We start from the raw sequence: 9987 nt of genomic DNA on the forward strand, positions 1-9987 counted from the left end.
GAGCACACCCTGGACAGACTAATGTACATAAACAGTAAACAGTTCACACTCACACTCACAGAAATCACAGCAACTTACATGCTTTGTCATAATTAATGACAGAAGATGCCAGGCAGTGCCGAATAACTCACCTCTAACTATACATTTCCACAAACACAGTAACACAGTAACAATGTTATTGTAAAACATGGCAAATAGCCTGTATTATACTGGTTGTCACGACAATTTCCAAATTTCCACAGCATTGATTCCAGTCAGTCACGCCATACTCCAGACTCTTAGGGTGTGGAGTAATTTGGGGTTCAGTATTGTGCCTAGGATCGAACCACTCACCTTCTGATTAGTGGATAAACCACTCTACCTACTGAGCCACAGCTGCCCCGAGTAAGAACACTCTGTCTATTCAAAAGAGAAACTCTATACAGCGCATCAGTTAGTGTGTCATGATGTTGATATGCTGCTGTTCTGATGGAAAAAAAGAAATGGTGTGGAAAAAGTACAGCACATGATGCTCGAACAGCAGTTTCAACTGCATACATGATAAAATGGGAGCCAATCAAATCAATCTCTCTCTCTCTCTCTCTCTCTCTCTCTCTCTCTCTCACACACACACACACACACACACACACACACACACACACGTTCACCAACACATTGTCCTGGTGAATGAACTGTTGAGTGACAGGTAAAATGAAATGATTGCACACATTTTCCCCTTAAAAACTCTTGCTTTGCTGTTTTCTCATTTTTGAGGCTCTGATCCATTCGCATTTGACGCAGCGTGGTCTGCACAATGGCTTGTAAGCGAGTGTTTGAAGATGATTTTGAACCATGCCCCCTGCACAACCAACACACCGGCAGTCACACATCGCATACAGACACGCACAGCTCTCTGATGGTGGAAAAGCACTACAGATTGAAGTGGTAAGCACTGCCATGGTGAGGCTGATGGCAGCCCCTAGAGAGCTCATCCAAACGTTTCAGGCTGCATGCAAAAAATAGCAAATTAATGCAAGTGAAGGGCTTCTTCCTACAGGAGCAGTGCCCTCATTTTAGAAAAAAACTGTTTTTTCCCCTGTGTCTTTTATGATGAGTTCAAAGGGATATGACTTTCCTCAAACTCCTCAGATCTAATCAGCTACGCAAAATAGATATAATATTCATGCGTTCATTTTGTGTGTCTGTTGCTGCTGTTAAAGGTTTCACACAGTGTCCTGATGTATAAACTGTAAGTTAAATTCCTGGCTGTAATCAGGATCTGCATTCATATTGGGAGATTCTGCAATGCACAACTGGAACATATGTTGTGGAGATTGGGATGGTGGAAGGATGTGCTGTACATCTGAGATCACCACAATCTTTCTATAACTTTAAAGCTGCACAAATCAATATTCTAATATGAACAATAAGGAAAATGATTATAAATAATGTGAAAATTGTTTCTTGTAGGGACAAAAGGACAGAGAATTATCACCCAGCTCTGCAGCTCCCCTTAACTCTACAGAGCATTTTAGCCTCTTTCAGCTCATTGTTTTGCTTTTCTCGCCCCCAAATGAGTGTTTTGGTTCAGATTCATTGTTCTCATCCACTGAAGTTCCAGCATGAGCAGGCACCTCTTCTCAGTGAAAAAGCAGTGCCAGTAATAAGTACCAGGGTTTATTTTGGCTTACTTTGGTTTGTTTTGGCTTATTTGGATTTGGCTATTTTGGTTTATTTTGAAATTTTAGCTTAGCTTTTTTTTAATGTCCTCTATGTATTTTGAGTTACAGGTGCCATTCTTGCTTATTGCAAGAACAGTTCAAAAGGTACTGTTTACTTGTCAACACACAAAGTCTCCATAACATCCTCTCCACTAATTCAAAAGACTGACACTCCTCAGTAGGTTCCTGCTCATCTAGCATTACCACAGCTAGCTGTTCTCTCCACTGCAGAGTAGCTGATCAGTCAGAAGCTGGATTCACTCACTTCTTCCCTCAAACAGTGTTCTCCGTGTGTGTATAGTCTGAGCAGAGAAGCTAAATGTTTTATAACAGTGATATATCTGATATTTCTGTCGGGGACATCTAGAGGAAGATTTAGACTGCTGTGGATTTCTGCCTCAGGTGGCCAAGAAAAACATACTAATGCAGCTTTAACTAAGTGTTTCAGTTGCCAAACTTTACCTATACATTGACCATAGTTTGCACTTTGCAATAACTATGACCCTTCCCTAACCTCAACCTTACCTTAGTTTGCCATGCAATATTGTAGAACAAAATAAGTTTTTAAACTCTGATATTAAACATTCAAAAACACTTGCATAATTATCCAGTGTCAGTGAGTTGTCTGTTGATACAGTCTTTAAGGGTATTATTAAATGCTAATACAGTAGCAACTTAGCATCATTCTAAGTTGCTCTGATTGTCCTGAAAAAAACATAATCCCTAAAGGGCTTTTTTCATTTGCACATGCAAGTTCCTTAACTACAGTGAAATATACCAAAGTACTTAGTAGGTTGACCAATTAGTGGATAATAATTTGCAATTCTAAAATCATTCTTTGTCATTTATGGAGTAAGCGATTCTGTTGATGCTCCATTCCAACACGTTCGGAAATGTGTGCAATGATTGGTTAGTCCACTCTGATTATTCAGAAGTTAGATGTTAGAAGCCTGACTTTCAAGCAAAACAAAGTTGTTTTATTAAGAGGCCTCTTGATACATACACTTAAAAACAATTTCCAGTTTACTGCGTGTTCTTGCAGGTGTTGCCATGTTTATTTTTTAGAATTATTCAAGGTTGACAACTAACTGCTACCCAGCAATTTTTAGATACCTATGCCTATGGCTTTTATGTCATGTGGAAAGTAGTCTGTGGTAGTTAAATACACAGAATCAAAGATACATCCTGGGATGTGCTGGGAGATCCCAGGATGTATTTGGGTGTTTCAACATCATAAACCCTCGCTCAGGCGACCCAGCCAGGGTTGATGTGAAGATTTACTGGGTTAGGTAAGTCATACACCACTTAGACCATGAACTTGGTCCACTGGGGTTCTGCCTGACAAATATTGTTCCTGGATATCTTCCTCTCACCTTGTCCATGTTCCCTGTTACCCACCATTCTGCTGGTATGTTCCTCGTTGACACCTGCCTGCACCTCCTCCGGGACTAGATTGTGTCTGTCCTTGCCATGGGCCTCACCATAGGGAGGTTGTGGAATGGCTCCCACCAAAGCCCTGTGTCTTATCTGAAACTCTGATATCTCTAGGCCTTCCTGGGCTCTCCTCTCCCTGCCTGTGCATATCATAGTGCCTGCTCAAGCCTAATTAGAGTCCCTGAAGTCCCGATTGAGTAGTTCCTCTCTTATGCAAAAAACCCTAAACTCCTCATTAAAGGCTGCTAATAGGTAGCTGGAGGTTGTTGCTCTTCACATACAGTGATGCACTGTTTGAGCTGTGTGACAGCCCCAGCCATTTGCGGACATAGCTACTGATCTTCCTCTCTGGGTTCTCCACTCTCAGCAGGGTTACCTTGTACACCAGCAGAAGTCAGAGAACTCAAGGTAAGATGCTGTGTTGGTAAATCCAACTCACCTGGTAGGCCATAATTCTTTACTGTGGTGAGCCAATTCTCAAGCTCCTTGATGGTTGCTTGACCTGCCACTGCATCCCTGTTGCCACAGTGAAAGACCTTGCCTAGGATGGGTGGGATTTCAGTGCCATCCAAAAAGAAATGAACTTGTCTGCCACTTTTCCACTCTTCAACATAATGCTGTTGAATAGCAGACTTGGATAGGGGGCCTCTGCACTTGGTTTCAGCTACCTTGGCCATCATGTTAATGGCAAGGACAAAGAGAATAACTGAAATGGTGCATAATCGTTATAATCCCCCTTTCAATCTGGTGCCCATCTGATGCTGTGTTCCCAAAAGTGATGCTGAACCTGAAGTTCCCACAGTAGTTCAAATGGTGTCACTCTAAGGTAGTCTTGACCAGCTTGTGGGTTAATGAACTGTATGTACTGGTGAGGCCAAGCCAAAGTACAAGTAGGTCTCCCTTCCCTTGATCCAACTCTGGTGTGTTCTAGAACTCCATGATGACCACTGTGCCAAGGTGAAGGCATTATTTAGGAGGAAGTCTATCATTCTTCTTGGCAGAACACCAAAGAAGATTTTCCCCTCCGAAGCAGGATGGATCTGACCGGCTCCAACTTGATTGAGACCTCTTTCTAGGGTATCCAGGCACGCTCTGCCTGCCTCCACTCTTCCGCTACAGTTACTCTGCACCAAATCACTTGCAGAATGTTCCACAGGATTTTGAGGAGCTCTGGGAGGTGCTGATACACCTTAGAAGGTGCTTCAGTGGGTCCTGGAGCGGAGCTGGCTCTGACCACAACAACCACCACCTGGACAGGGCCCATCCTTCCCCAGTTTAAATTGTACTATTTGGCTGTCCATTTAAATATTTCCTTTTTCGGGAGTGGTTGCCCTCCTGGCAGTAACCTTGAAGAAATGCTGTAATGGCTGCAGAATTAGCACTTTTCTTGTAAATATTCACGTCTCCCAGCATACCTTAACAGCAGGGCTGGGATGATACTATCACAATACTTGTGTGCCAATTCAAGATGAACTCCGATTTTTAAGCATTGTGATTCTACAACTATTGCTATTTTTGTTTACTTTTTAAACTTTTTGTTTACTTTTTTAACATTAGACCATGGGAAAAAGTTGAATCATCCATTTTTAGAGACTATGTGTATCATGAGTCATATTTCAAAAAGCCTTTCTAAGTTTTATTTCAGTAGCATAATTACTATTAATCCCTTGCCTCTGTCATATATCCTCTACGTGTTAGTTAAATAAGTTACTGTTACAATAAAGTTATTAAGTTTATTCACTGTGAGCAGGAATTCTGCATCTTCAGGCCGCTATTTGAATAAACAGCTCTCTGGGTTCAGGCGCTGATGCTAACAGGCTAACCGGCTAGCTCCTGGGGCTAACTGTCAGCTGCTAGCTGTTATTACGCTAGCTCAGCGTAAGCAGTAAATTAAATATTGCAATGGCAATGAAAAAATCATTTTAAAAAAAAGAATTTAAATGTTTAAATGAATCAGCTATTTCCCATTCCTACTTAACAGTCAAACGAAGGCCAGAAAAGCCAAAACTCCCTAAAAGTTTAAAACACTTTTTAAGGGCTGATGTCCAATTGGTCGAGTAGAAACCTCATCATGGCTATTTGACTATTGAACTATGCAGTAAAGGTGCTGTGTCTCATTTTAACAACATTCTATAAAATTTATTTAGTCCATCATCAAATTCATTTTGAAAAGACTGGCAGGTAAAAGTAAGAGTACTGAAATTACCAACTAAGTGTGGAAAACCTGTACTGAAAATATTCACAGCAGTTCTACAAATGCTTGGCATAGACTACCCTTTTCTCCCACTAGATTACAAAAAATATTCAAAGATACTTGTGAAATACTTGTGTGAAATGTTGAAAAAGATTAAGGAACTTTTTACAGTGTGCAGACAGTTGCCCACCATGAGCCGGGTTCTGTTCAAGGTTTCTACCTGTTAAAGGGAGTTTTTTTGCATGTCACTGTCACCGTGTGCTTGCACAGGGAGGAAATGTTATGTTATATTATGAAGAGTACGTGAAAAGTGACCAGGCTTTTACTGCCAGGGCCTGAGAGCTTAGGCTCCCCCTGCCTGAAGATCTGTGGCTTGTAGAATTAGCAACAGCTTTCAAATCGAATCTGTTTGAAAAAAGAAAAGAAAAGAAAAGCCTTTTATTAGATTTGTTTTATTGGATGATTTTTGTTTCCTGGCTGCATTTTTATGTCATTCTTTGTGCTTTCTTATATTTATTTTGTTTATTTATTTGTTCTAATTCATTTTTATTTATTTATTTTTGGGTCATTTTATACAATTTATCATTAGGCTGTTGTTTCTTGTGTTTAATTTGCTGGGAGGGTAGTGTAGTTTTTGTTTTGTTTTTAATGTTGTTTTTTAAAAGAGGATATATAAACAGTTTCTTCTTCCTCTTCTCATTATTATTATTCAACTAACATTTTCCCCTTTCTTCCACTGTGCTAAATCTATCCCTAAAACAGATTGTCTTGTGCACTAAATCAGTGTGCAAGACTTGTTAGCATTTTCTGCCCCAGATTCACTGGGTGACACAAAAAGGACGAGGCAAAAAAAAAGAACAGATACTAAAAACAAAACCGGATGTAGCCTTTCTTTCACCTCCAAAGACCTGAGCTCAGAGACGGGACCATGTGATGGGAGAAAATGTGTTGGTGGTCTGCAGCAATGACAGCCCTGCGCCTGCAGACATATGCACACACACACACACACACACCCCTCCCCACAAACCCCCCCCCCACTTACAAAAACCTCTAATTGGACTTTGGGGTGAAGGGAGAGAATGGGTGGGGGGGTGGCTGTGGGGGTTGGAGAGGGGGTAGGAGGTGTAAGTGTGACCTTTTTTTTCCTCTCGGGAGTTTCCCAAGACACAGTGGGAAGGATTGGTTTCTTTGGCTCTGCTCACAAAAGAGCCTCAGTTTTCTCTGTTACTGGACAGTCCCTGCATTTCTACTGAGATTACTTTGCCAGAAGAAGCAGTACTAAACTCGGAACACTACATTATGGACAAACTTAAACTTGTGGAAACATCTTTGCAAAACACCAAGTTCATAAATTGCACTGAAGTCCATTTCTTCTATTTACAGATGAACTACTTTGACCCTTCCTTAAATCAAAGTTTCAAAGTTTCAAAGCCCTTTTACCACCTGTACTGTACACACAAGTACACAAGTATTATTAGAAAAATGTTCATAAAGTGTTAAGACAACAACCACTTTCAGATTGTGCTCTATTATTATATTGGTTGTCATATTTTAGACCATAATTAATGATGCATCGGTTTGTAAACAGCACTCTAATCTTATAGCCCGTCACAGTGGGGCTAATTTGAATTACTTTAAAAACTGGGGGGGTAGTTTAATCTATAATGACACATCATGTTTTATAGGCTGATTATATGTTTTAGGTGTAAAATCATAGGTCTCACATAAGCGTAATGGATAAAAAGCGCAATGTTTGCCTTTGAATTAGTACAGTACTGGAATAAATTCATATAATTACTTTCAACCACTGGCAACAACAGATAGACACCATATCAGCCAGTAAAGCTCTGCTGCTGGATAACTTTGCCACCACACACGGGGCTCACCCAGGGCCTTTAGTGACAGTTCAATAGTGATCGTCCTTGTTACAGACTCCGCTCAGTGCAATTACATGTACAGATAAAGTGTGCACAGTAAACTAATGTTGCTATGTCTAAGGGCAAAGGTTTGGTTTCAGAAGCGGGAGGCACAATGAAGCTGAAGTTTCTTTATCCCCACTAAAAAAAAAAAAAATGCAACTGTTGAATGCCAAAGGAAGAAAGCGGTGACACTCACTGATGAACAGTCTTCATTTTTACTAGAAAGAACTCTGTCCTTTACTTCTTTATCTTCGCTTGATGTTCAGCTCTAGTGTTTTTTTTTTTTAGGAGAATATTAATTTGAAATGATTTTTTTTTTTTAACCCTGAAAACATGCAAGATCAAGGTCGTGTTCTGCCAAGCGGTGCCTGCAGCTCCCTCGTTAAGCTACAACAACATCCACCAATTCAAAAGTTAGGGCAATCTGCCTGAGAAGCAAAACCCAGAGCAAAAAAAAAAAAGTTCACTGCTGTTCCTAAAGCTAACTGCTGTGAGCTTGTGGCAAAACCTGAAGGCAAGCCAGATCTTAACATTTTCATCAACTTCTCTCTTCTGTTACCAGTCTGATTGAGAGAATTTAGCGAAGACAAAAACAGAAAGTGAAATCATCATGTAGGTTAAATGCCTTTCATCCAGCCGTCATTCTCAGATTCCAGCTTTGCTCCTTTTTCTTTGTTTTAGACCTTTGTAAACTGAATATCTCTGGCTTGTGGACTGTTAGTCAGACAAAACAAGACATTTGAAGACATCATCTTGGACTTTAGAAATGGGGACAGGCATTTTCACAGTCTTCTGACATTTCATAGACTGCACCATTAATAAATTAATAAACCAGTCTATTTAAAACGTCTATCGCTCCTGTAATTGCTTTTTAAAAGCTCTCGCTCCAGTTTCTAATCCTGCTGTTACTACGTCTGACTTTTAAGCACGACTTCCACATATTGTTCCACTGTCATCAGAGGATGAACAGTCATAGCATCAGCAGGTCACATGACCAAAACTAGTGTTAAAGGGGGAAAAAAAACATATCAGGTCAGTGTATATAAGAGGTATAACAGTCATGAAATTTATCATAACTTGATTCATAGCAACATGTATGAAAGAAAAATGAAAAACACACTTTGTCTGTATCCATATACATAATATATATGCACATTTGTACCACACATTTCACAAATTTCAAGAGATTTCACAACAACAGCACCAAAGAGCTTTTGATTGATTATTCCTCAACCCCCCGCAAATACATTCATTCGTTATTTTCCAGATGCTAATAATCTATTAATTACAGAAGTGAATAATTTACAATAAAATAACAATTTTAAGGTACTTTTCTCATTTCCAGTACTTTTATACTACAATAATTCCATCCCGTCTTCACATGCATCGGTCTGCCTAAATCTTTTATGAAGGCTGTGGATTCTGAAAATTTCACACAGGAAGGTTACTGTATTCTTACTGACTGAAAAACCTGTTACCTTGTAGTGTTCGACAGAGCGAGCAGCTTACTAATGCTGAAAAGCCCTTTTAAGGACTCCCCCTTTCAGAAACTCATTCCTGCGCTTGATTGCCGCATTGGAACAGAAACTGTACACCAAAACTCTTAAGAACTCACAGTGGTATTTAAATCACAGGCAACAAAACAAAAAAAGAAGAAGAAGAAAAGAAAAAAAAGAAGAAAAAAGTCAGGTACTGCATCTTGAAGAAAAAACAAATGCCACAAAGTGAGGACTTTTGTTGTAAAAATGTTAAATCCACACCCAAAAAAAAAAAAAAAAAAAACAACCCATAGAGAAAACAACACTGAACAATTGAACCATCATACTGTATGACAACACCTTTTTCTGGATTATGTTTTGGTTTGGTCCAAACTTGATACAAACAGATGTACAAAAGATCTTTTTGTAAGATGCACTTCTTGCAAGGCGTCTGCATAAGCAAATTGCATTCACGTGTCTAATGCACTGGGTTCTGGCGCTGACACTGGCCTTGCAGTGACCTTCAAACTGAGGCACTTTTTTTTTTTCTTCCCCAATTCTGTGCTGAAAAATCGGCCTTGCTTTTTCATTCACAATGCTGCATTTGAAATTTTACATATTTCGATTATTTGCTAATTTGATTGGATCGTACAAACTGCTGCTGCTGCTGGTGTTTGACGACTCGTTCTCTTTCCCTTCATCTACTCACTGCAGTGACATGCATCTATCCAACACGATCAAACAATAAAACAAAATTCAGAAAGGTACCATCATTTTACACTTTATGTCACCAATCCTATACTTCCTGCTATACACTATATACCACTTCTCCTGCAGCGGTAGAGCTTTCGTGGTATGAAGCAGCCATATTCTGCGGGCCCCTGTCTACATTGTTATTTTCGATTAACAGATAGGACCAAAGATTTGTTAATCAGAAACCTGAAAGATCCCTCAGTAATCACCTCGGCATGTGTCTTTCTAAATCTCTGTAACAAAGTCCTGTATGAATATTTTGTGCAAAATCTTCCCACTGCCACCCTCTTTGTCGGATGAGCTTGTACAGGTCTTTGTTTTCTTCCTTGTACAAGGCGCCAGATGTGCAACTGGAATACATACAACTGCTACAGAACGTGACACAGACAGATGAAAGAGACTGAGCAAAACCAAACAAAGACAGTGAAAGCCAAGAAACCAACCAAAACATGTCCAGAGGAAACAGAAATCCATCTGTGGGGGGGAGAAAAAAGAAAAAAGAAAAGGCA

This window comes from Toxotes jaculatrix, chromosome 11 (assembly GCF_017976425.1).
Source record: "Toxotes jaculatrix isolate fToxJac2 chromosome 11, fToxJac2.pri, whole genome shotgun sequence".
NCBI lineage: Eukaryota > Metazoa > Chordata > Actinopteri > Toxotidae > Toxotes > Toxotes jaculatrix.